This window comes from Opisthocomus hoazin, chromosome 1 (assembly GCF_030867145.1).
Source record: "Opisthocomus hoazin isolate bOpiHoa1 chromosome 1, bOpiHoa1.hap1, whole genome shotgun sequence".
In the NCBI taxonomy this organism is placed as follows: domain Eukaryota; kingdom Metazoa; phylum Chordata; class Aves; order Opisthocomiformes; family Opisthocomidae; genus Opisthocomus; species Opisthocomus hoazin.
In genome coordinates this window covers 119,693,675-119,718,751 of record NC_134414.1, presented here as the reverse complement: position 1 = coordinate 119,718,751, position 25,077 = coordinate 119,693,675, and the positions used below count along the sequence as shown (strand labels likewise).

The window sequence follows — 25,077 nt, the reverse complement described above, 5'->3', positions numbered from 1 at the left end:
GAAGATGGCACATAAACTAATTTCAAATTCACTTTGTCCTTGCAGACTGGCACGGGGCACTCCAGCTGGTTCCCACGCAGTGGCTGGCTACTTGCACTAATGTTCAGGCTTCTCAAGCCCTAAGTATGAGGCTCAACAGAGAATCTAGGGCCTGTTTGAGGTCACCAGCTGCTCAAATTCAATGTCTTCTGCAAGACTCCCAGTACAGTGTGTTTCAGCAGGTTTCATGCATGTATTCTTTAAACTTAATCTGCTTAACTTTTTAAATAAGATAATAAAAATAGCAGTTCCTTGATGCTGATGAAGTTCTTAATGGTAGCAGAAGATTGTATCTATAAATCTCATTGTTCAAAAATGAGATCAAAATTTCCTTCTCTGAGGAAAGCAATTCAGCACTTCTTTGTCCATGAACTGATAGCAGGACAAATAGTGTTCACAGTACAGAAGCTAACTTAGTCCTTGACATACTTAATTGGTAGAAGCTTCCTGTAAGTTCTACAGTTGTAAAATTAAGAACAGCACAGTAAATTTGTCCATGGAGATATATGTATTTCAGCGACAACTTGTGAATTCTGGGAACAAAGTGAAAGGCTTTACTAAAAGATTAGGATAGTCCTAAGGATTATTCTCACTTCAAGATTTAGCAAATTTGGACCTAAATAGCAATTGGATGAGTAAACCAGGAATGTTGTTACTGCACAGTAACAATGAGTGGATTAAAGTATCTTTGCCTTCTGAATAGGGTCGCTTTCGGACCATGAAGTTATGGACTGAGTATTATAAAATAATGAGCCATGTCTTTGAGTGTGGTTATCAGCCATTGTGTATTTTGACCAAGCTGTTTTTTTTTTTTTTTTTGCTTAGCAGTAAATAGTAGAAACAATATCATAAACAAAAACCACATTCTTTAATACCAGAAGCAAAAGCTTCATGTGAGCTGTGGGCCTTTGAGTTGCAGAACAAGAAGTAATGCATCACCTTCCAAAATATTATAAATAATCTATTGTCATCAAAGTAGGCATCAGACTGATCTTGCAGCAGCAGTCGTGGTTGACTTTGAGTGGTTTCCAACACAAAATGGAAGTAGCTGTAAATGACAATTATGTCCATTAAGTGTCATTGTGGAACACTTTGACCATAATGACTTTTGACAGAAACATCTCCCAGGCCCTACAGAGGTAGGAGATGCAAAACCTGTCAAGATCTGATTTTTCCAGCTATCCTTCTGAACAGCTTCAGAGCTTATGTAGCAGGGATCAGTATAGTTTGCTGCAAAAATCCAGTACCTGTCAATTAATGTTGTTCAATTATACCTGTTTTCTCAAAAATGCTTAGTCCGTTCTGAGGTGTAGGTTGGATAATCATTGCATTACTTGGCAGGAAAACCACCTGAGGTAATGGAGAAGTGACTGTACAGTGAATAAAGTTTATAGGAGCAAGAGCATGCTTTTGGCAATACGAATTGTTGCTGATGTCCACTCCAACCCAGACCAATCTTGTAGTGACACATTCCTTGGTTTCATGGCATCTGCACAAAGCACTTTTGCAGCAAAAAGGATATTGCTCACGAGTAGCATTCTCTAATACATTAACAAGCACTTCTAATATAAAGCTGGTTTTAGAAGAATCACAGAATGGTTTGGGTTGGAAGGGACCTTAAAGATAATCTAGTTCAGCCTCCCTGCCATGGGCAGGGATGCCTTCCACTAGACCAGGTTGCTCAAAGCCTCATCTAACCTGGCCTTCAGCGCTACCACGGAGGAGGCACCCAAAGCTTTTCTGGGCAACCTGTTCCAGTGTCTCACCACCTTCATAGTAAAGAATTTCTTTCTTGTATCTACTCTAAATCTACCCTCTTTGGTTTAAAGCCCTTTCCCCTTGCCCTATCGCTCCATGCCCTTGTAAAAAGTCCCTCTCCAGCTTTCTTGTAGGCCCTCTTCAGGTACTGGAAGGTGGCTATAAGGTCTCCCCGCAGCCTTCTCTGCTCCAGGCTGAACAGCCCCAATTCTCTCAGCCGGCCCTCATAGCAGAGGTGTTCCAGCCCTCAGATCATTTGTGTGGCCCTCCTCTGGACCCACTCCAACAGCTCCATGTCCTTCCTGTGCTGAGGACTCTCGAGCTGGATGCAGGACTCCAGGTGGGGTCTCGCATACTGTTCACATTTTGAAAGGTCAGAGACAGCTTCTAGGTGCACTTCTGTAAGTCCTTTAGGTGTTGCTGTGACTGACATACAAATTTTGACACCACAGTTGTCCAACTTGGGGACTTTGCTAAGATGAAAGAGCTTGAACTTCGGGTATTTGGCTCTGCTGATTGCTGTGGGTCATCAGTTTCAAAGGCTACTCTTGGCATTGTTGACTCTGTCAGCAGTGTATGTTGTTGGCTGTTTAAGTATTTGTAAAAATGCCACTTAGATTTCTTCATGGACAGGTTTTCTTTAAATGCATAATGAGGTTTGCCTAATACAAGCAACAGCATTTAGTCCATATGAAGGAAAGCAATGGGACAGTAGTAAACTGCGGTAACTTTTGTCTGTCTTTCTGACATTTTGAAAATTAAGTTTCATCAATCCAGTCCTTACTTGTTCAAAACAGATGTACTAAGAAAGTCAAGGTTCTTTGTTGTATTGTTCCCTTACGTGTTTTTCTGACTGTTTTCTTGGTCATCTTTCCCAGGCTCTGTGGGCTGTCTGCCAGGAACTACTAGAAATCAAGGGATTTCTCAGAGGAGAGGGTTTCAGACTCTGAAACCTCTTCCAGCATTCATTCTGTCCGTATTACTTCATGATACATGTCAGACAATATGGTGCTTACCATCATGTCTGGTACAGTATTTAATATAAACACAATACGTACCTATTGAGTTGAACAGGTGTATGTTTTAGCCTTTGATCCATAAAAGCAAGCGCCATAGTGTTGGTGACTGGTTGAGAAGAAACAGGAGAATAAAGACCAAAAATTGCTTGGGCTATGTTTTGATGTTTGTGGGGCTTTTTTTGTAGCATTACTCATAATATCTCCAGTGAGTGAGTGCTACTAGTTGGAGCAAGATGGTAAGACAAGTGTATCAGAGAAACAATGGCATAAAACCTTAGAATTAGTAAAGCAACTTGTTTACCACCTTGTTGAAGGGATTGAAAGCTGACATTTGTTTCCTTCTGGTGCAGAGAAACATGCCATTTTGGTGTGGTGGCTCCAAACCCTAGCTCTGATGTTTCTGATTGTACAAAAATGTAGGTGATTATCAAGAGAAAAATAAGGATAAGCTGTCTTTATTTGTTGGGGAACCAACTGCTTTTGTGGCAAAGAAATTGTAACAAAGGTAGGAATAAACAGTAATTTGTGGCTGGCTTTGTAATGTAGGTCATGCTTTGTAATGGTGTATCACTGTAAAATATTTCAGATGTCTGAGTGTTTTTATTTTAAACCAGGAAGGTCATTTTTTGTGGGGGCATGGGGTGTTGTGGGTTTTTTAGTATTTGTCCGTGATGTATTTGCTTCTTGAATCTGTTTTGCTGAAGTTCTTGATTCTTAAATGTCAATGAAAGAAAGTACTCAATCCCCTGCAGCTTGTCAGTGACTTTTTCTGGTTTTCTAAAGCTTTGTGCAGAATAGACTGACCAAGACTGAGATTTCATGAACATCTCTATTGGATAAGGTAGGAGGGAAGTGAAAAAACAGTTACTCAAGAGTCTGGGTCTCACTGCTTGTTGTCCAGTGCTGTGGTTTGTATTCCCCTACAGAATCACAGAATGGTAGGGGTTGGAAGGGACCTCTGTGGGTCATCTAGTCCAAGCCCCCTGCTGAAGCAGGGTCACCTACAGCAGGCTGCACAGGACCTTGTCCAGGCGGGTCTTGAATATCTCCACAGAAGGAGACTCCACAACCTCCCTGGGCAGCCTGTTCCAGTGCTCCGTCAAGAAGAGAAGAGATACTGTAAAAACCTCAAAAATCAGTGGGCTATGAGCTTTCATCTGTTAATATACAAAACTAATAAAACTATTAAAACAGGCATTTAGAAAACAGTAGAGATAGCACTGGTGTTGTACATGTGTTTTGGCAATGAATGTGGTGTTTGTTAGGTTGAAATCTTTGGCTTAAGATTTTCCTTTCTCCTGCTATTTCTCTTGATGCTCTTTCATCAACTAATCCACTTGTAAACTATGAAAGAAACTGAGATTGCAGTGAAGAGAAAATTATGGTTTTGACACATGAACTCAGGAAAAGTCACTCTGATATGGAATAAAGTGGAAGTATAGCTGGGGAATGTGTAGCTGCTTCTGCTCATGTAGTGAGGCACTATAGGCTGGGGTGGTGGGGTGGGGGCAATAAAATTAGTCTTTGGGGGCTTAAAATAGCTATAAGTGTGTGTTTGTAACTCAACTGTTTTATTGTTTGCCAGGCTATGCAAGCTGTGCTTTTCCCCCTCCCCGAGCACATTTAAAGAAACTTCCCATTTGGTGAGAAAATTGTGCTCTGTTCTAGTACTGCTTCATTTGTGTGCTTTGTGCTATATAAGCAGGATGGTTTTTGTTGGCTTTATTGTTGCTTCCTCTGTTCTTCACTGTAGATATCAAGATTATGAAAACTGAGTTTAGGGGTTTTGCAAAGATAAGTCTTGCCTAATACAGATACATGTGTAGCCTGATTTGAATGACAGATTTATTAAACAATCCTAGAATTGTAGATACCCCTGGCAAACAAGCTGGTCTGTTGCAGTGTAGGATGTCAGATTTTAAGTCTAATGTTTCAAAACTCTTACTAACTTGGAAGCCTGGATAGATGATGACCTGTTGAGGATAAAAAGTTAGGATACTGTTGCTTATACTACCATAAGATTCTAATATACTTTGGTTCCTCTACCTTTCATAATACAGCCAGAGCAAACTTTGTCAGAAGCCAGTAGGATTCCATACACACACACACAGTGCCTATTGTAATGTAAATTTTAAGTTCTGTCCTGTCAAATAACTTTATTTTGCAACTTTTTAAAAACTTCATTGCCTCAACAAAAAGAAAATGAAAAAGTGTTGGTGGGGTGAGAGCCAGGGCCAACATGGGAGCAGAGGGGAAAGGGAAGTAGGAAATGAAGATTTGCAGACCATCTCTAGAGTTTGTGATGAAACCTAGGGTTATGTCTCTTTCATAAGTGTCAGCCTTTGCGTTTTGTTTTCTAGCTATGAAGTGTGTGGTGTGGGGATTATTTGTGGGTAGAGTTTTTTTAAATAGTAGTTGGAATTGTTAAGATGACTGGAACAAACAGGTTGTAACAGCAACCTATAATACTGCTTTTCACGATGGTTATTGCAGTGACACAGTAATTGCAGATTGTACAATCTCAATAACTTTTGTGGCGGAGTATTGCTTCTGGCTCAATCCTTTGTGCTCTGCTGTGATAGTTGATGAGAGAGCTAGTCAAATGCAGGGAGCTTAAATAATTGCATTGTTCTATCGTGTGTACATGTGAGTAAGATGACTATCAATCTTCAGGTAGAATAATGGCAAACTTCACTGTGACTATTCACTGATTCTTACTGTTCTGATATCCTGGCTAGATATTGCTAAGAGATTTTGATTAGTAGGTGGAAGCACATAACTGCTTTTTGTTAAATTCCTGGAAATATAGGTAACTGTCAAATCTGCAAAGAAATAGTTTCTGCAGTATTCAGGATGCAATTTGTATTGGATGCAATCATGCTGGTACTCTACTGAATGTCATGTATTGTGAGAAGTGTTTATACCTTACAAAAACCCAGACAAACTGAAAACATGTCATGATAACTTTCAGACAATACAAAACCCCCACGGTTATTGCAGAGGAATCTTTAATTAACTAAACAATATGAAAGGGTAAAATATATTAACTTTTTGTGTTTTCAGATCTTGACAGATACTCTCCATTGCTTCTTCTATTTGCTGTTTACATTAGTTACCTCATTCATGCTTTCTGCTGCCACCAGAACCATTTGTCATCTTCCTTGTAAGCATTTGTTCTGTGCTTTTTACACAGGGAGCAATCTGCGGTATGTTGTGGGTGTGCAAGCCAGCACTTCATAGTCTTTGGGGAATTCAGGATTCTGAGGCTGGTAATAAATCTTTCTTTTGCAAAGAAGTGCAGCACTAGGTTAGCTTGCAGGGTACTGGGAGCAAATTCCCTCCAGAGCATTATTTATAATTTCCATCTTTCTAAAAATCTTTTTCTTTCTTTGTAATCAAAGACCTACGTACTTGGCAGTAGTCTAGAACTGATTTTTTTGTGTAGTTCCTGTAACATGTAATGTCTGTGGTGCATCTGTGTTGTATCTTACATATGCTTTCAGAACAGAAGTATTTCTGGAGCAAAATGTGTCATACCAATTACTGACTGTGTGTCACTGTTATAATGCTGAATATTTCAGTGTTACTAAAATACATTAATCAGAACATGCTGCATACTACTGAAACTTTAGATATTTTAGTGCTGTCAGGGCTGAGGGAGTAGAGATGTTGTCAGTGTGTATGGAGCTGGTGGGGTGGGACCATACAGCTCACAAATAAGATTACAAACACAAGCTGAAGTTACAAGCGATCATATATGGCAGCATTTGTTCTTTAGTCTTCAAAGTTGTTAATGAAATGAGATGTTTGGCTGATCAACAGGGTGTCCAAGGTATGTTATTTATGGATTTGATGGGGGAGACACTGTTTGTGTGCATGTGTTTTATGTGACGCTTTTGGGGAGTGGGTTTTTGTGGTTTTCTTTTTTCGCTCTGAATTTCTCAAACTATCCAAGCAGTGAGGATTTTCTGGACTCTTGTAGTCAACAAACTGTGAAATTCATGGAGTGGTCTTCAGAATAGCTGTCCTGGATGCAAGTTAAACTTGCTTGTAGGTGTTTTGGTTTCTGGGAGAAGAAACAAAAAAGGAAATCAATCAACTTAAGATGGTAGTAAGTTAAGTGTAGGCCTTGCAGTCTGTTTTAATAAAAAGTTGCTATATGTCACTTTCAGTGTCACTGCTGTTAATAGGCATCTGCCTCTGTAAAAATATTTATTTTGAAACTGCTTACATGTTTTGCCTGATAACTTAATATGTAAATAATGAGTTAGTTAAAGAATAGCTTTTCCCTTCATGCTACCTTAAACGTTTAGCAGAGTGGATTTCATTTAGTTTTCATGACTTGGTTTTTTACTGTCTTGGCTATCTGTGAGCTATTTGAAATGTTAGATGCATAAAATTGTATCATGGGCACTTGTGCTTGCTTTGAGAACTATGTGGAGTAAGGTAGCCCTGTTGCTTGGGGATTTCAAAGCCTGGCTTTGCTCCAGACTAAGGTGGGAAATGGGAGGGGGAAGGTCTTGCTGGAAGGGAGGGTTGTGGGGTGAAGAGCAGGTCAGGTCCTGGCTGTGGGCCCCGGAGCTGGGAAGGGCTAGGAGCCTGTGCTGTGGGAGAGCTGGTGGGGAGCCCAGCTCTGCTGACAAGGTCCTGTGTGCTACTAAGGGGTCTTAACGGTGTCATACAGTGTATGGAAGTTGAAATCCACGTTGGCTGTGGTGGGGTGTAAGTATGAGCCCCTCAAAGAAAGTGCAGTGCAGTTCTATCAACTCTTCAACACTACTGAAGAGGGATGAATTACTGGTTTGAGCTTTTTAATATTGTCCAGATCAGGTTTTATTCATGTTGTGTGTTACATATACTGATGTGCCTTAAACTTTTTGTTTTTTTTTCTCAGTAAGCAATCTGAAACTTTATACTTATTTAGGAACAATACATAATATTAAGAAGTTTCTCTTGTGAAGCCATCTGGCAAGTTGAAAATTTGCTGCGTACAGGGCCTTCAAGGGGGAAAAAGTATGTTCAGCTTAGACCTGAGACTTCCTTATTGTTCTAATCACGCTTAAATGATACAGCATCTATAGCTAACGTGGTGGTAACCTTGAAGAAGCTTCTCTTCCTCCTGTGAGTCTGTGTGGGACATGAAACTTAACTGTACTAGCTGTGTGATATTTTGGGTTTGGGAAAGAAGCTGTGGTTTTGGCCTGCATTTACATGTCTGACCTGTAGTAAAGGACTGGTAGTGAGAAGGGCCTTTCTATGAGAGACTCTCATCTGTCCGGTCTGTTGCCGAAAGCTTTCTGTCATGAGCAAATGCAAGTGTAATGTGTGACATCATGCATGGGGATGGCACACCATGGCTTTCTGAAGAGAGGTATCTGTAAACTTTGTCAAATGGTGCACCCACTGATGGTCTGTGGCTTAACATTTAAAAAAAATATAATAGTTCATTTACCATGTGCATTCATAAAGGCACTAAATGCTCAGCTCAGAAAAATGTGAGAATAAGAGTTTTTCTTAGTGTAAATGAGTGAGGGACTATAAGAATCCAGGCTTCCTTCAAGAGATCTTAAAATGAGAGAGATGTGTACTTAAAGCCTTTTGCTGTGTCAGACTGTGATATGTGGGCATTATACTAACTCTGGCCATCGCACTGCAGTGAGTCGAACAGTCTGGTTCCCTCCCTGGTGATGCAGAGCTGTGCTGATTTGCCTGAAGGGAGGCCTGCGAAGGAAGAAAGATGTGAAACGCAGCTGCTCCAAAGAGTAACCCGTACCCCTTCAAAAGCTGCAAAGAACATTGTGGTTGTCTTGAAAATTTAGGATGAAGTTTTCTTTCATATCCCCGGAGAGTGGTTGGTGCCTTTTGTAAAGGACTTCTTATTGCTGCTTCTCCCCAGCCTTGATTTATTCAGGATTTTTAAGTTCAGTCTTGTGGAATTAGGGCCAATGCACTTGATTTAAAATTTCCAAAAACTGATTGAAATGTAGGGTAAGGTCCTAGGTTTTGTGGAACCTGTGTATTGACACAGTTTTACTTCAAGAATCCTTTTGCTGGCACAAATGAGTGGCTGGTGGTAGCAGCTACAGGGGCATTGCCAGTCAGTAAGCAAGAGGGTAGGTAAGGTAAGATACCACATATCATGTAATGGCTTCACATTCCTGCTGATTTTGGTGAGGTGGAAAGCAAGGGGTCCCTCTCCTGTAGAGATAAAACACTGAGCAGCGGTTCTGTGCTTCAGGTCGGGAAGGAGGTGTGGCAGAATTACCTTTTCTGAAGGTTGGCCCCCTCTGTTGCAGAATACTCGGGGATCTGGGTTGTCTCTTGTTCTAATTAGTTGTCTGGGAAGAAAAACTCAGATTGCACCAGTCATATTTGGTTAAAAAGGTTCAAGAAGAAGAAAAAAATAGTGTTGGATAATATCCAGTATGAATATAATTTTGCACCCATAACCCCCTACCCAAAGTGTTTTATACTTTGGTGCTGAAAACTCTGAAATATCTTGACAATATTAAATTGGTTTACACTTCCAGAATGCTTTGAAACAATACCTAATGTGTATGTAGAAGTAAACTTTGTGTGTGTGTATACACACATATGTAATTGCATAGTACGTACCATACATATAACTTGTATACAAGGAATTAAAATGCAAATAACAAAGTAATCATTCCTTGTGAATACGTGCTAACTATAATTGTAACATTGATGTAAAAGTTCACCTCATGTATGTCAGTAACTACTTTTAACTGATTGTAAATTGTATGGCAAAAGAACTTACATGCCAGTAAGGTGTTTGAGGAAAAATTGCCTAATACAACAATAGCAAAACTTGTCTCAGGGTAATAGCTGGGCTGTTTTGTCCATATTTTTGTCTGGTTTAGCATTGTGGAATTCCTTTATCTGTGTGCCTAGATACACATACAAATAAAATTAATGCAAGCTTAGGGGAGGTGTATGTGGTTGCCAGTAATCCAAGATACACTGGAATGCTTTGGCATTTGCAGTGCTTGTAGTATTTCTGTCATTATGTGCATTGTTGTTTTCATATTCATTGGCATGTTCTTTGTTTTTCTTAAGCAGAACTGGCTAGCTTCAGTAGGTGTAAAGTACTAATAGTCACAGAACAATTTTTGTTGAAGGGGACCCCTGAATACTGTCTGTGTCCAAGCCTCCCGCTCAGAACCAGGTCAGTGTATAATTGGGACTGGATTGTTCAGAATTTTGTTCTCTGGGGTCTCAAACCTACAGGGATAGAGATTCTGCACCCTGGTCCTAAGGGAAACTTTTTTCTTCTATTTAGTTGGCACTGCCTCTGTCAATTTTTACATATGTTCTACACTAAAATCTTTTATCTTGTACCAATTCAGATGACAATTGAAAGAGGCTTCTAACTGACAGTGTGCAAACTGCATGTTAGAAGGGAAAAACAAGGAGATTACACCTATAGGTGTTAATGTATGTGTAGCCTTGTAGACGCTGAACAGGAATTCAGGCTTTCCAGGAGAAGAAAAGGTTTAAGTATGGAATTTTGAGGGTTATACACAGTTTACAGATTATAGATTTATGTAATATTAAATAACCTAGCTACTCTGATGTAATGAATACATTGTGACAAAAAACACATTAATTCTTTGCATACCTAACAATATTTTTTCTTCCATGATGTCTCAGAAGTCTTTACCAGGTTTATCCTCGATGCATAACTCATATATGAAGAGGTTAATTTCCTGACAAACTGTATACCTAAAGTTGTTGGCCCGTGGTTTTCCTCCTTTGTTATTCCTTTGTGCTGGTGCGTATCAAGTTGACCTCAAATAACGTTGCTGTGCCGACTGAAGCTTTGGGACTAACCTGTTGTCCTGCTTGGCTTCAGTTCACAGGCTTTATTTTGGCAGCTCTCCAGGCTGAGAATTTAAGCTAGTCGTGTTTTTCTAGGCTTAGTTCCAATATAAGAGACTACTTCTATGTTCTGTTGTATGTATTTCAGGTGGGAGAGGGGAGAATGAAGGGAATGTTATATGTGTATACATCTCATGTAAACACCTAGATATGTAGATAATATACATGTTTATATTTTTTCAGTTGAGTATAGAGCACTGTTTTTTAATTTGTACTTTAAAGATAGACAGGTACTTTAAAATACAGCTTTTCAAGCAGGTCAGCCAATGTAAATTGTCTAAATTCCTCTATAAAGAGGAAAAAACATACTAAATAGTCATAGGAATGTCATAGTGGGGGTGGAAAATTACTAAAAACAGAAATCCTGTCCAACATAGTTCATTACTATATTGCTTAGCGTTTTCGGTGTTTAAGTTTATCCATCTGAAGTGAATACTTAGTAATATTAATTTTTTTTATACAAAAGGTTGTGTAAATAAAGCTTATGTCAAAATTTGACAGGAAAGACTTTGCTAACTTCAGTTGTTTTAGAAGGTGCATTTAGAGTCTTCAGCAGAAAAGATAGATCTGAAATTGTAAAATCAGAGGGGTTTTCTCCACCAAGTAGATAGCTTGTTCATCTGGTATTTTTTAACTTCTAGTATTAGACAAATGTTAATATTCAATGATCTCTGAAGCTTTCCCAGTAGTACTTTCTAAGAGTAAGAGGAAGACTACAGTTTCACTTGGGTGTGCAGCATATTAGGATGACGCACCCTGGCAATACCAGGCCTTCTAAGTTAGTGACTTTTCGCTTCCTTTTTCTCCCCGCCCACTGAATTGTTGCAAGTGGCCTTCTGTGTGTCCCAAGTTACCTCGTCACTTCAGATATTTAAAATTCTGGTGTAAACTGCACAGTCTTGCTAAGTCTTCAGTCACCTACTGTGACTCGTGAGTCTTGCATAGTAATGCAGTATTAGCTATTACTCTTGTCTCTCACAATTTTGTTTAGCCATATTAATTCAAAACTTGAACCATAAGCTTTCTAATGTGACAGAAAAGTTGCGTTATAAACAAGAAACTGACATGGCTTGGAGGCTGCAAAATAATAGTGACTTACGTGATTATCAGACTGTCCCTGCTAACATCAAATAGAGCCACAATCCCATCAGAAGGCAGGTGTCTTGGAAACTGTTGTGTGTTGTACTTATGAGCTTAAATCATGTGAAGATGGGTATGTGGTTGGGACGAATCCAGCAACGGCTGAGTACTGCTCTTTCTGCAGTTAGGTGCTTGACAAATTCTTGGCATGCAGCAATTCATGTAGCTTTATTCAGATTAAAGATTGTGTCAAGGAGGTACAGTAGCTTAATGTTTTGGAAGAATAGCTGGATTATATGAAATTTGAACTCTTCTGTTTTCCAAGGAGGTTTGAATATTCAGTATATTTGAGAATTTGATGGTTATACTTTTCTTTTAGATGATGGTGCAAATTGGTTAACTACTAGTATTGCTTGTCTTTGTGCTCATTCTTGTGGAAATCTGGAAAAAGAGCAGCTTTTAGGCTGCAACTTCAATATGCCTGGCTGTGAATGAAGTAAATTATTGTGTACAACTATTCACAGCAGCAGTCAACAATATATGCTTTTTGCTTGCTCATCTTCTGTGGGAGTAGACTTGGTTGCCTGGGACTAGTTACAGACATTTCTTAAGTACACACGTTCTAATTATACTTCTAGTATGTTGATACTAAATTATAAACTATTTGCTTTGTGGACTATATAAATGTTTAAGAATGCTTGGCTTTCCTTATTAGTCCTGTCTGCAGAGGAAGCAATTAAGAATTAGCTTTAGACAAGCTTGTGGTGTGAAGCCAGTGCGGTGCTTCTGCTGAGGTGCCTGAAGCTGGTGCGATAATGCAGAAGATAAAGTAGCCCAGTGGTGTTCCTCCCCCACTCCCAAATCCCTCCAGATCTTGTTCTCCAGTTACTGGAGATAACATTTTCTTCCTTAAAACTGCCTTCTAAAAGGGCTATTTTACTTCGTTGGCATCACAGGGAACCCCGCTAGCAGACCAGGTGTGCTTGGCGAGTTGAATGTGTGGTCGATACAAATAGCCCCATACAGCCACTGAACCTAAATAAAAAACACTCCTTGATCAAACCAATGGAGACTGATCAAAACTGGCACAGTGCTCAGTGACGAAAGTACACCTTCCTTCCTATCTCATGTTTAATACTTGTTTTTCTGTCTATTCTTTTCATGTAAAAATCTTACACGTGCTTTTCTTTCCTGGAGTACTGTGAAGATTCCGATGTCATGATAAAATATGGAGAGGTAAGCTTAAAAGCGGGCGATAAATACTTAAAGGCCAGGAAGAAAACTACATTGGGAGTATACTTGTGTGCAGGAGAAAGGGAAAATAAAACAACTTTATTAGGTAGTACATGAATACATCCACATCACAGAATTGTAGGGGTTGGAAGGGACCTCTGAGGGTCATCTAGTCCAACACCCCTGCCAAAGCAGGGCCACCTAGAGCAGGCTGCACAGGACTGTGTCCAGGCAGGGTTTGAATATCTCGAGAGAAGGAGATTCCACAACCTCCCTGGGCAGCCTGTTCCAGTGCTCCGTCACCCTCAGAGGGAAGAAGTTCTTCCTCATGTTCAGACAGAACTTCCTGTGCTTCAGTTTGTGCCCATTGCCCCTTGTCTTGTTGCTGGGCACCACTGAAAAGAGTCTGGCCCCATCCTCTTGACACCCACCCTTAAGATATTTATAGGCATTTATAAGGTCCCCTCTCAGCCTTCTCTTCTTCAGGCTGAACAAGCCCAGCTCCCTCAGCCTCTCCTAATAGGAGAGATGCTCCAGTCCCCTCATCATCCTTGTAGCCCTCCGCTGGACTCTCTCCAGTAGCTCTTCATCTTTCTTGAACTGGGGAGCCCAGAACTGGACACAGTACTCCAGATGGGGCCTCACTAGGGCAGTGTAGAGGGGAAGGAGAACCTCCCTTGACCTGCTGACCATCCTCTTCTTAATACACCCCAGAATGCCATTGGCCTTCTTGGCAGCCAGGGCACACTGCTTGCTCATGATTAACCTGTCATCCACCAGCACTCACAGGTCCCTCTCCACAGAGCTGCTCTCCAGCAGGTCCGCCCCAAGCCTGTACTGATGCATGGGGTTGTTTCTCCCCAGGTGCAGGACCCTAAAATTGAGGCTAAACTAATAGGATTGAGTAATTTAACTAGATGGAATACTGCAGGTTTATGGTCACAGTAGTTGAGGAAAGCTGTTACGGGGAGAAAGGTTTGGTGCAGTAGTAAAAAAGCTGGAAGTTGCTGTGGGTGCATTTCTTCTAGCCATCTTTTCAATAGCTTCTAAAGATGGCTATCCACTTAAATATGTTTAAAGTTTGACAAGGAAACAGCCCTGTAGCAACAGGGATTTTTGTTTGGGTGTCAGGGGATGAGAAGTTTTTTATTTAATGTTAGAGAACTTGAATATACAAGCCATTGATCTGATCCATTAAATCAAGACTTTGTTTTTAATTTCTGGAACATATTTTAAAAGGAGGTGAAGTAATGCTTATGGAAATTAACAATGAAGTTGTAGCTAGAGCAGCTGCGATGTTTTCTGTTAAGAAACTCAAATAACAATTCTTACTATATGTGCCTGCTAAGTGGGTTGGATGGCTAAGGTAGTGAGGAATATCTGATGTCTTATTTGTAATAATGAGAAGTGATTTCTGACTTAAAAGCCTTTTCCTGTTTGGCAGACAACTAAAACTTGATTCTTCTTGGGCATTTATTAGAAAGATAGATAGATCTTTCTTAGTATTGTGTTGAGCTTCATTTATGCCAGTTAATGTTACTTGCAGCATTACTAAAAATATGGAAGCCAAATTGATGCAGCAGACTTGAACTCCAAATATGAAAAGAAACAGATGGCTGCTCGTTCACTGTTGGGGCAAGCTAATGAGAAAAAAACCACAAAATATTCAAAATAGCTTTATTTAAACTACTAAAATTAAGTAGTTACTGAAGTCCAGTCTATGTTGTCACTATATGCAGAGCTTTCACAGTCCATAGGAAGTAGATGGGCTGGTTCTCACCATACAAATAATTGCTTTAGAAATGGTATTGACTGACACTTCCAGGTTACTGAAGACCTTCAAGAGGTAATAACACTTGCCTACCATGAGGCATGTCAAAACTCTTTTGAAGAAATTCGGTGGGATTTTTTTCCCCTGAAGCCTCTTCTGTAGCTGCTTCTAGTTTGTGTTCTGGTTCCAGCTTTGTACTACTGCTGTGAGAATTGCTGACTCTTTCCCCCAACTAGACCGTGATATCTATTATGAAGAGAGTCTGTTAGAAATAGTTAGCAATGGAATCAAATGGGAATTATGCTCTCTGCAGCTTCATTAAAATAATTCTGGTAAATAAAACATTTAAGTGAGTTGTTTCAAGATTAAAGTGTTTTCAAGCATATGTTAATATGATGAGTAGAAATCATTTTGGAAGGTTCCACTAATAAATACATTCCTATAAGAGGAAAAATACAGTGCTTTTAATATGGGGGGAAAATCTACCCTACAGTTTCTAGTGAAGTAGTACTGAATAACAAGGAGAACTTGTGTACTTAAGGTAAAAATGCATTAGTAAACCAGGTGAATTTTTGACGGTAATGTGTCCCTATTACAAAAAAATTAATGATATTGTTCCTGTAGCTTACCTGAGAATGTGATTAATGTTCAGTATTATGTATCCTAGTGTGTTTTGGCAATACAAAAACCTGAAAGTTTTTAACAAAAACACAATTTCCAATTAAAGCAATGAATTGGAGTTACTGAAGTGAGGCCTGCAGTATGCCACACTCCTCGATGGGCATTGGGTGAGCAGTATTTTGTCCCACATGCTTTTGGCAGCAAAAGCCTCTTTATCAGCTACTGCCTTTCCAGTCACGCTTGTGTTCATGTCTTTGCTACATGCTCTGCTGATTACCTTGGAAAAGGGCAATGCTGTAACTGTTCAACTGACCTTTCAGTTTATTTTCTCTTGTGTAACATGAAACATGAGCTAACACAGTCTTAGTCTACTGATTTTGAGAAAGAAATCTGCCTCTCTGCACTTCAGCTTTCTGCTCAAATGTGATGCAGTTTGTGGTTATGTTAATTCAAAAAAAAAAACTCCAGCTTGCTTCAGATAGCTTCACAACAGAGAAGCAAATTATTATAGCTAAAAAAGGGTTTTTAGCATACAATTCATGCATAATTAAGACTACTTAGCAGGGGGGTAGCGAGAAAATGACTAAATGAGAATCTCATACCTAAAATGTTTATCTGATAAATATTCAGATGTGTAAAACAAAATATATGAAGTATGCTACTGGTAAATTTTTTGCCCTATATACAAATAAAAACCATACAGAGCTTGCATTATTTTGTAATTGCTGTCTTATTTAGACTGTTTCCTCATGATAGGGAAGCTGTCTTGAGTGCTTTGGCAGATACTGAATATCAGATACAGATAGCTGTGCTGTTCTGGGAAGTTGTGCACAGCTTAGTATCATAAAGTTTTTGAGAGTGGCTGCGGGTTTTCTGGGGGGGGTGTCTATTCGTTTAAAAAAAGTAACTATATACTTTTTATCTCAATAGAGGGTAAAAGATAAAATGACTTTCTTGTAGCAAGTGTTAATACTTAAGTATATACTTCCCATTCTTCTCACTTGAATTGTTTCGAAGTAGTTTGCTAGGCTTCTGATGGGGAGGGGGGGGAAACCTGCCTCCTGCTCCTTCTAAGCACTAGTAACTTGCAGGTATTCTGTGGGTGTATCCATGGCTTTCTAACAAACTGAAGGGGGTGATACATGAACAAACATATGTGGGAAAGAGAACCTCTAAATATTGTGAGGAAAGGTGTTATTAGAAGTGGCAATGGTTTAGATAAGCCAGTGGAGCAATTATTACTAAATGGTTGCATAAAGTTTACATTTGATACAGGAGTGGTCACAAGATGTATTTGGTTCTGAATTGAGCACTGTGTATGTTATGAAACTGATGGCAAAAACATTATGGCTGTCAAATGCTAATGAAGCCACTAAGTTATCCTAATGTTTAAAGCAGGGAAGAGGCTTGCTAGAGATTTACTCTAGTTGGAGAGAAGCTGTAAGGACAGTCAAATTAATGTATTTACTTGAAGGAACTTTCCAGATGTAGCTATTGTAAAAGCCACTGTGTTCATGGGATTTGGCAGTAGCAGACACTACTGAATCTCTTGCCCTCCCTCTGTTCCGTTGGGTAAATTTTAAAGAAGTCTCTTGGGGAGACCAGAAAAGCATGGAGCAGAGCTGTCCTGTCTGTTGGAAAGGAAGAAATGAAAAATTGCGTGTTGGCATTTGTTATTTGTAGAGTAGAAAGAAATTGGAAAAGTTGCTTTTGAAATTTTTGACTTTCTTGCTCTTACAAATTCTATGTTGGGTGGTCTTCTTAGTAACTGGTAGTGAAGCACTTTGGTAGGAATTGTAACAGAAATGGTTTAACTGTGTAAGTTCCTTATTGAAATAACTTTATCCTCAAATTATTTGGATAACACTTTACAAACGAAAAGAACTTAATATCATTGGACAACCCCTAGAATCCTTAGTTTTCAGATGAAAATGTGTGCTAAATTGCCTCCGACTTGAGAGAGAGGCAAAGTGCTTGTGTAGTGAATAATTTTAATAAAGCAACTGGAACCTCTGGGAAATTCAGATTTAGCCATGCACAGACTTCTTAAGATCATGAGATCAGAAACATGCAAGAGCTTTACTTTTTAACCTGCAGAAAGGCAAAATTCTTCTCTGTGCAGAAAGTGCAAGTCAATCATCTAAAACTATAAAGTTGATATAAGTTAAAATATAGTAAATCTGCTGTTCAGGTGTAGTTGTACCTACCTGAGACTTACTGTGCCTTTACTATTTTCTGTAAGTGTGATTACTTTGTGTCATGTGACTCTGAATAGTGAAATGAAAAGTGAGTGAAGGGGGGTAGAGAAAAGAATGAAATAAAATCTGAAATTTCTGTTTTGATACACTTTCACTGGTGATGAATGAAGTTGAACAAGCAACTGCAAACAGGAATTTGCTTCTGCCACGTAACTCTAGTTCGGTACTGCCTGATGCATTTGATTTGCTGGGCTGCAGAAATTTGCTTTAGGAAGAACTTGATCCATCCTACTCCTGTCTTCCTTCATTCCATCCCCGTATAAGCAGCTGAATGAGGACAGTTTGAGGGAATAACTATAGAGTAAAGGATAAAATGAGAATCAAGGGCTTGCTCATCTGAGCAGGGACTCTGTACCAGCTTCTGTGTCAGTGAAAGTGTAACTGCATCTTCAAAGTGATAGCAGCAATATTAGAAAAAAATAATTTGAATGGCCACATGCTCTTAATGTGGAAATATTCAGAGGTCTTGTGTCTACATTTTCAACTTCCACTTTTATCTTTCCATTTCCTTCTTTTCTTCTATGAACTGGTAGAGGTCATAACAAGAATTTGGAACAGGCTGCCCAGGGAGGTTGTGGAGTCTCCTTCTCTGGAGATATTCAAGACCCGCCTGGACAAGGTCCTGTGCAGCCTGCTGTAGGTGATCCTGCTTCAGCAGGAGGGTTGGACTAGATGACCCACAGTGGTCCCTTCCAATCCCTACTATTCTGTGATTCTGTAATACAAATGGGCATTGTTAGTCATGATTGTTTCAGGATTGTCCAGTTTCATATTCCCACATGTTCTTCCTTTGACTACCTTGAAATTGATTCTATTCTGGCGTTCCAGGAAAATTCAGAGAGTACAGTCTTTATCGGAGACCTGACAGCTGTGCTTCATGAGATGGCAACTACCACTTCAGTGATTTACACACAGTGGCTAACAATACCTGTTGCACGCAGTGGACTGCAGGGTTGAGATCAAACAGCAGGTGCCCCTGATCCAGTGAGCCTGGACCACATGGCTCTGTATAGATGTATCAGATCAAATCTGGGGGCAGGAGTGCCTGTTCTGTAAGCAGGCTCTATGAAATGCCACAGCATGTTGCTTGTTGAATTTGACTAATTACCGCGAGGGTTGTGGCAGACCACAGGGGAGTCTGTTTTTATAACATAGTTTTCTGAGTGAATTTTACTACTGCAGATAAACATTTTTGACTAGATGCATAGTGGTAAGAGCTGCTTAAGTACAGAACTTTGACCTAAGTGTTAATGTCACATCTTCAGACCGAGTGGCAGTTACCTCTCTGTAGGATGAGGAATAAATCTGTAAATGGTATTATGTTGGTGAAAGTGTGGTGCATCTACGCTGATAATTTTAACTTTTTGTTACAGTTGTTTGACCTTTTTGATTGTCCACAGGGATCGTAAGATAGAGTGGATCTATACCAAAACAGGGAGTGTTTTGATGGTCTGTCCGCATCAGTAGGTGAATGATTTTCACACTGCCTAACTTTTTTCCACACCACTGGTCCCAGTCTTCCCACACTGTCACAGTGAGCTTTCTTCAAAAACCCTGAAGACAGCATGCAATCTCAGTATTGCTCCAGAGGTATGATGGTTTGCGTTCTTGTTTAGAAGACATACAAATGTTTTAAAATCAAAAACCCCAAACTAAAAATGCCCAGAGAAGTCAGTGGAACCCTGGAAGACTGCAGGAGAATTTCAGGTCAGTGTAATTTTGGAGCAGAGGGTGATGCTATGTTAGCCATCAGAGCTGCTGTGTGGGGATGTTAGGAAGATCCTATGATTTCAGCGAAGCACTGTAGCCCTTTTCCAGTCATAGTAATAAGAGTAGGGGCACCCAAGGCAGTTTTGAAAATGGAGTTCAGAAATCTCAGTAACTTTATGAATAGCATTGTTCATGATATGTCAATGATGGTACAGGACAGGATTTGATGGCCTCTTTGCTTTTCTATTCCCTGTTTCACTGTAATGCTGATACAGCTTCTACTGTGGCAAGGAACAGTGGAAGGCTGAAAATAAGAGACAGTATTCCCCTAGAGCCTTCAGGATTAAGCTGATAAAGAGGGTAAGTGGTATCTTGCAATCTAAACCAGTTGTTTAAATGAGGAGGAAGGGAGAAGACCAAACAATTTTTTCCTTTCTGCTTTTGATGTTCTAGTCTTTCCAACACCCACTTTGGAAGCAAAACAAAGAAATGCAACAGACTGAAGTAGCTGAGACTTCTATTTTCTTATATTTTGGACTGTAGCTTTATTTTTAACACTGACATTACTGTAAGTGTTTGTTTATTGTAAAATGGGAGGATTAGGTACTTTCTGTAGTCATACTGGGCATTTCTTTCATATGCTTTCCCCTTTGGTATCTGCAAATTTGAGTTTTCCATGTGGACACCAGATACAATTATCATAGTCTTTCCTATTTGCTTTCATCTTTGGAATAAATTAGCATGAATACTGGGCTGATATTGTACAAATAAATGGTGACACAAAAGCTGGTGTGGACAAAAAGAATGTAAAAGATTAATAGCTACTAAAATCAGCACCGTAAGCAGAGGAGGGACTAAAATGATTAATTTCAGTATTGACACCACAAGTCTTAAACTAAGCTGATTGACTGTTCTGTAAACTGCAAGAACTACAACTTTGTAAAAAAGTATGAGAACGGGCATGAAAATGCCCTAAAGTTGTGCAGTAGTCTTGGAGTTCAGCAGCAGACTGATTAAATGAGGGTGTCTTGTATGCAGCTAAGGCTTTTTTGGTTATACTAGTTTCTGTTTAGGTTACTGTGGTGCCAAAGAAACTAAAGCTTATCTGGTTAAATCTAAAAGTTTGAAATATTGGAATACCTTTTTTGTCATCTTATAAGGTGGCCAGGAAGGATTTAGTACCTCGGGTTGCTTTGGAAAAATAAAGACGTGAAGGCTTTATGTGGAGCCTTAATTCAGTATTCTGACTTGCCATCAGACATCTTCAGTAGTCTGCCAAAAGTCTTACTTCACTAAGACAGTTGGTGGGGGAGGAAGGGGAGGGTTAACTTTTTTATTCTTGTGCTCCATATTGAAGATACTAATTTTAACATATGCATGAGACTTTTAATGGGATCGGTAGCTGAATGAAGTCAGTGGTGGTAGGAACTGCAGCACTGGGAGGGTTTTGTACGTCACGGGTTACCAAATAAATAGAACATTTTTTTCTTTAGATAAGAACTGTATAGCTCTGCATTGAACTGAAAGATTTCAGACCATCTTTTTTCTTTGATCTTCTTCTGATAACTGTATACTTCTACTGTGTAAGTTTTAAGTCCCTGGCTATCTAAGACAAAATATTTCAGAATGTTTTAGTGATAAAATATGAGGAATAGGTGCTCACCTGAAAGGTAAACCCTTGAAGTAGTTACTGGGTTAATATTGTCTTTACTGCTTCACTATGAAGCTTACTTTATTGGCAAGATACTTGCTTTCTGGATAGCCATTATACTAATTCATGTTTGATGTTTTAATCCTGCTTGTATAGAAAGTCAGCCAATTCCTACACTTCTATTGTAAGGGTTTAAACAAAGCTGCATATAAAGCATGGGACTTAAAGCAATGCTGTGTTACAAATTATGAAAGTAACAATAGGAAGAGACTGTTGTGACTGTATTTCAAATGATGTTTACGATTACTAGTATTTCACAGTGAAATAGTGGTAGAGGAGGGGAAAAAATGATGGTGCAGAGGTACTATTCTGTTAACAAATGTCTTGTTTCAAGCTGGGTGTATGTGTGCTTGGGAAAATGCCAAGACTGTGAAGTCTGTTTCCAGTAAGTCTGAAGGTGAGATGAATGGATATGGGACTTGAATTGAAAAGCTTGCTTTTCCGTAAGAACTCCAGGAGCAAGGAATACACCAAAAGTATCCCACTTCTGCTGTCCACACTTGTTGGGTGTGTGTGTTGCTGTACCTGGCTGTAGTAAGGGACTTGAGGTATAACTTGTTCCAGTTACTCCAGACCCTCTGTACCTAAAGTTCTGTGGGTCCAGTTGTTGCCCTGTTTAGTTTTTTGTCCCAAAGGTAATGTATGCCTTGAAGAGTACAACCCTGCATACAGTTTTTGCCTTGTAATCCTTTTCAGCGTCAACTTTAATGCAGGGAAGTAGAAAAGTCTTAAAAGACTTTGCGGTCACTGATTAAACTGTGGAGACTTAGAAGGTACGAAGGCAGAAGTCAGGCTTTTGTCCTGACTTACAGATCTGGACACTGCTGTTGACTCTATTCACATGTCCAAAATTTTACAAGATTGTCTTGCCTTTGAAATGTGTGTCCAGAGTCTGTCTGACTATATATAATGTCATATGAGCATATATGCATAACTGAAAATGATATAAATTTCAGTGGTGAGAGGGGATCACAAAATGAGGGCTCGTCAAGCTAATGTCTAGCTTTCCTCTTTTAACACTTGTATGCTTGAACAGTGTAAGTCTTTGGAATTGAGTGAACAAAACTTCTTCCTGTCATCCTCTGCGTGTAATCCTGGGGTTTCAGTTTGGAAGATAAAAATGTTTAACAAGCTGCAGTAATGTAGAGATGAAAGCCAGAATTTCTGTGAAAGCAAAACCTTAAGTTTTCTAAACCTGGATCGTGAGCATGCACTGAACTGAATACTTTCCTTTAAAGCAACGACAGGATACAGAACTATGCTTCTGCAGTTTCACAAGTCCTTCTATGACAGGTAACCTTGTTCTGTGTCCAGATGTGCTTCATCTCCTGAGATGGGTTTTTAGAATAGTTCACAGCAGAAGTAATTGATCCATTTCAGAAGCTAGTGGGTTTTTATGAACTTTGAGCAAACTACAGTTTTATATTTGATAATTTCAGGAAGTGGTTAAAAAAAAACTGAATGCTTTATTCTAGAATACACTTTAAAGATGATTAGAGAGCACTAGTTGTTTCAATCATTATTTCTGCCATGATGCAGCAGTAATACCTAAATTAACTTGCTCTATCACAAGCAGCATGCTTGTGCACAAATTGAAGGAGCATTTGTACTCTGTATGTGGTGCTGTGTTAGTTGTTCAAAACTTTTCCTATGTAAAAAGCAGTTATTGTAATGTTTTACATCCCTGATCAAGAACTCTTCTAATCTGCTTCATTCCTTGACCTGCTTCATTCCTTGACCCGTCCTCCAAAATAAATTGCTTTTATTGACCATGTAATCTTGCTCACTGCAAAGTGAGAAAAAGTCTTTTTTTACAGTAATACTCATGATCATTTTGCATATGAAGTGTTGTCATCTCTTTGTTTGCATAAACTGTGAATCTACTGAAAGACAAAAATTGAAAGAGTGGATGTACTCTTAGTGCTTCTGTAACAAGAATCCAGAGATTAGTGATTTTTCCTGAAGATATAAATTGTGTAATTGCTTTCTGAAAGTCGATTTTCATCCTTCCCACCCAATAAACCCACTCTCAGATCTGTTTGCTGCTTATTTTTGCAGAATGAGATGAATGAGTTTGATTCTCGTTTGCTTGGGGGGCTCATCAACAAAGAGCAGTAGGCAGTCAGCATGTGTGCCTCTAGGTTGTATGAAGTTTATTGCAGCCTTTTTCTTTTCTGCACAGAGATTTTAGTCCTTCTCTGTGACCTGCTGTTCTTCTCTGTTAATAAGTCTATCATCTCCTTTCTCTCCAGTTTTCAAAGACTTACATGATTGACTTCTGTTTAAAGATGAAGTTTACCATTTCTTCTACTTGCTGAATGTGGGAATTACCTCATGCAGCCAGATGTGTTCTTAATTGCTGTGAAAGTGTATTTGTAGCAAATATGGGGAGGGGAAGATAGCCTGTTCTGAAATAACTTTTATACTTGAAGTGTGTCAAATTAATTGTGTCAGTCAGATCTTTTCTGGAGTTACAACAGTTACCTAGAGCATATACAAAAGGGTTCCTGCTTCAGCTGCAATGCAGCTAGTTAAAAATACTACATGTGGCAGCTAGCAGTTCTGAAACAGTTTATGTATAGCTGAGAAATTGGAATTTGCAGATAGCACTGTGGTCTTGTGACATATTTTAAAGGAAGGCTTAACTTTATAAAAAATCTATATGAATCAAAATACTTTTTTTCCAAGGAGAACCTTTCAATAATGGAGTAATTTTGCCTTTACCAAATGTCATGTGTTGAACTTTTGAGGCTGTTCGACTTGTTCTGTGTTTCTGTATTTAAACTTTATTTATACAAATCTTTCTATGATTGCAGTTGGTTAAAATTGAAGTCAGTCACTGGGTTTGTGTGTATATATAATAAAGTTATACTTGGAAACTTGACAAAATGTTCTCCCTCAAGCACTATAAACTAAATTGATTATCAGAGCAGTAGTAGTTAGTAATGCACTTCTGAGTATTATGCCCATGAGCAAATTTTAAAGGAATGGTGCAGATGGATGGGGGGGGGGGGGGGGGGGGGGGAAGCTATAAATGTATTTGCTATGGTGTGTCCTGAGGCATTTTTCAAATTTTGCTGTCTTTAAAGGTGAGTATCAGTCTTCATAATAAAAATTGGCTGGGAGATTAACCTTGAAAGTATTCATAGTATTCTAAATTAATATAAATACTGTTATTTTACTTTAACTAATAAATGCACATTTTAATCGTCTAGTTTGAACTAATTAAAATGTTGTTGTAGTAGTGGCCCTGAAAATGAACCACAGAGTGGTATCTTAAGTCCTGATACTGCGGACAGGCTACCTCTCTTCTTTCTTTTTTTTTTTTAAACAGGCAAGATATCATCCCATAGTGCTGTTTTGCTTTTTACTGTTTCTATTTCCTTTTTCAAAATATAGTAAAGTGTAATGAGGCAGACAAGTTATTCTTTCTGGGATTCTTATTAGTTTTTATACGTGTCAGAGGAGTCCTTTCCATTTATGGAGAAGACAAACACATTTCTAATTTACATTGGGGATGTCTGATTTAAAAAACACAAAAAAAACTGTACAGGTAACATAACTTTCTCAGCTGAAGCTTTTAGCTGTACGGCTGCACATAATAGCTCACATCTTAGGAGTCAAAGTTGACCCTCTTATTTGTGTTGTGTGCCTGATGTTTCTTGAATTGACAGGAGATTCTTGGAGAAAACATAACAAAAAAGTAAAAAAAAAAAAAAAAAAAGCTTAACAACAAAAAAATCCTACCTTCAAGCTGTTACTAGTAAACTTTTACTTTAGGGTTTCAGGCCATTCCATGTCCTTGCCAGGGCAGTTAGGATATAGACCAAACAGTTACTTGTATGAAGTAGCAATTATGTTTTCCAAATCCATGGCAGTGCCAGGGACTGCAAAGTCTTGCTGATGGTCTCAGTAGAGAGGCTGCAAGAGGCTGCCTAAGGAGCCGCTTTCTGCAGGTGCCAGACTACTTTCCCCATA

General features: G+C 39.1%; 1 protein-coding gene across 4 annotated transcripts in view; it reads left to right on the top strand.

Annotated features, from left to right (window-relative positions):
• GBE1 (1,4-alpha-glucan branching enzyme 1) overlaps positions 1-25,077 on the top strand; it is a 171,264-nt gene that overhangs the window by 11,707 nt on the left and 134,480 nt on the right. The gene's annotated exons all lie outside the window — the stretch shown is intronic.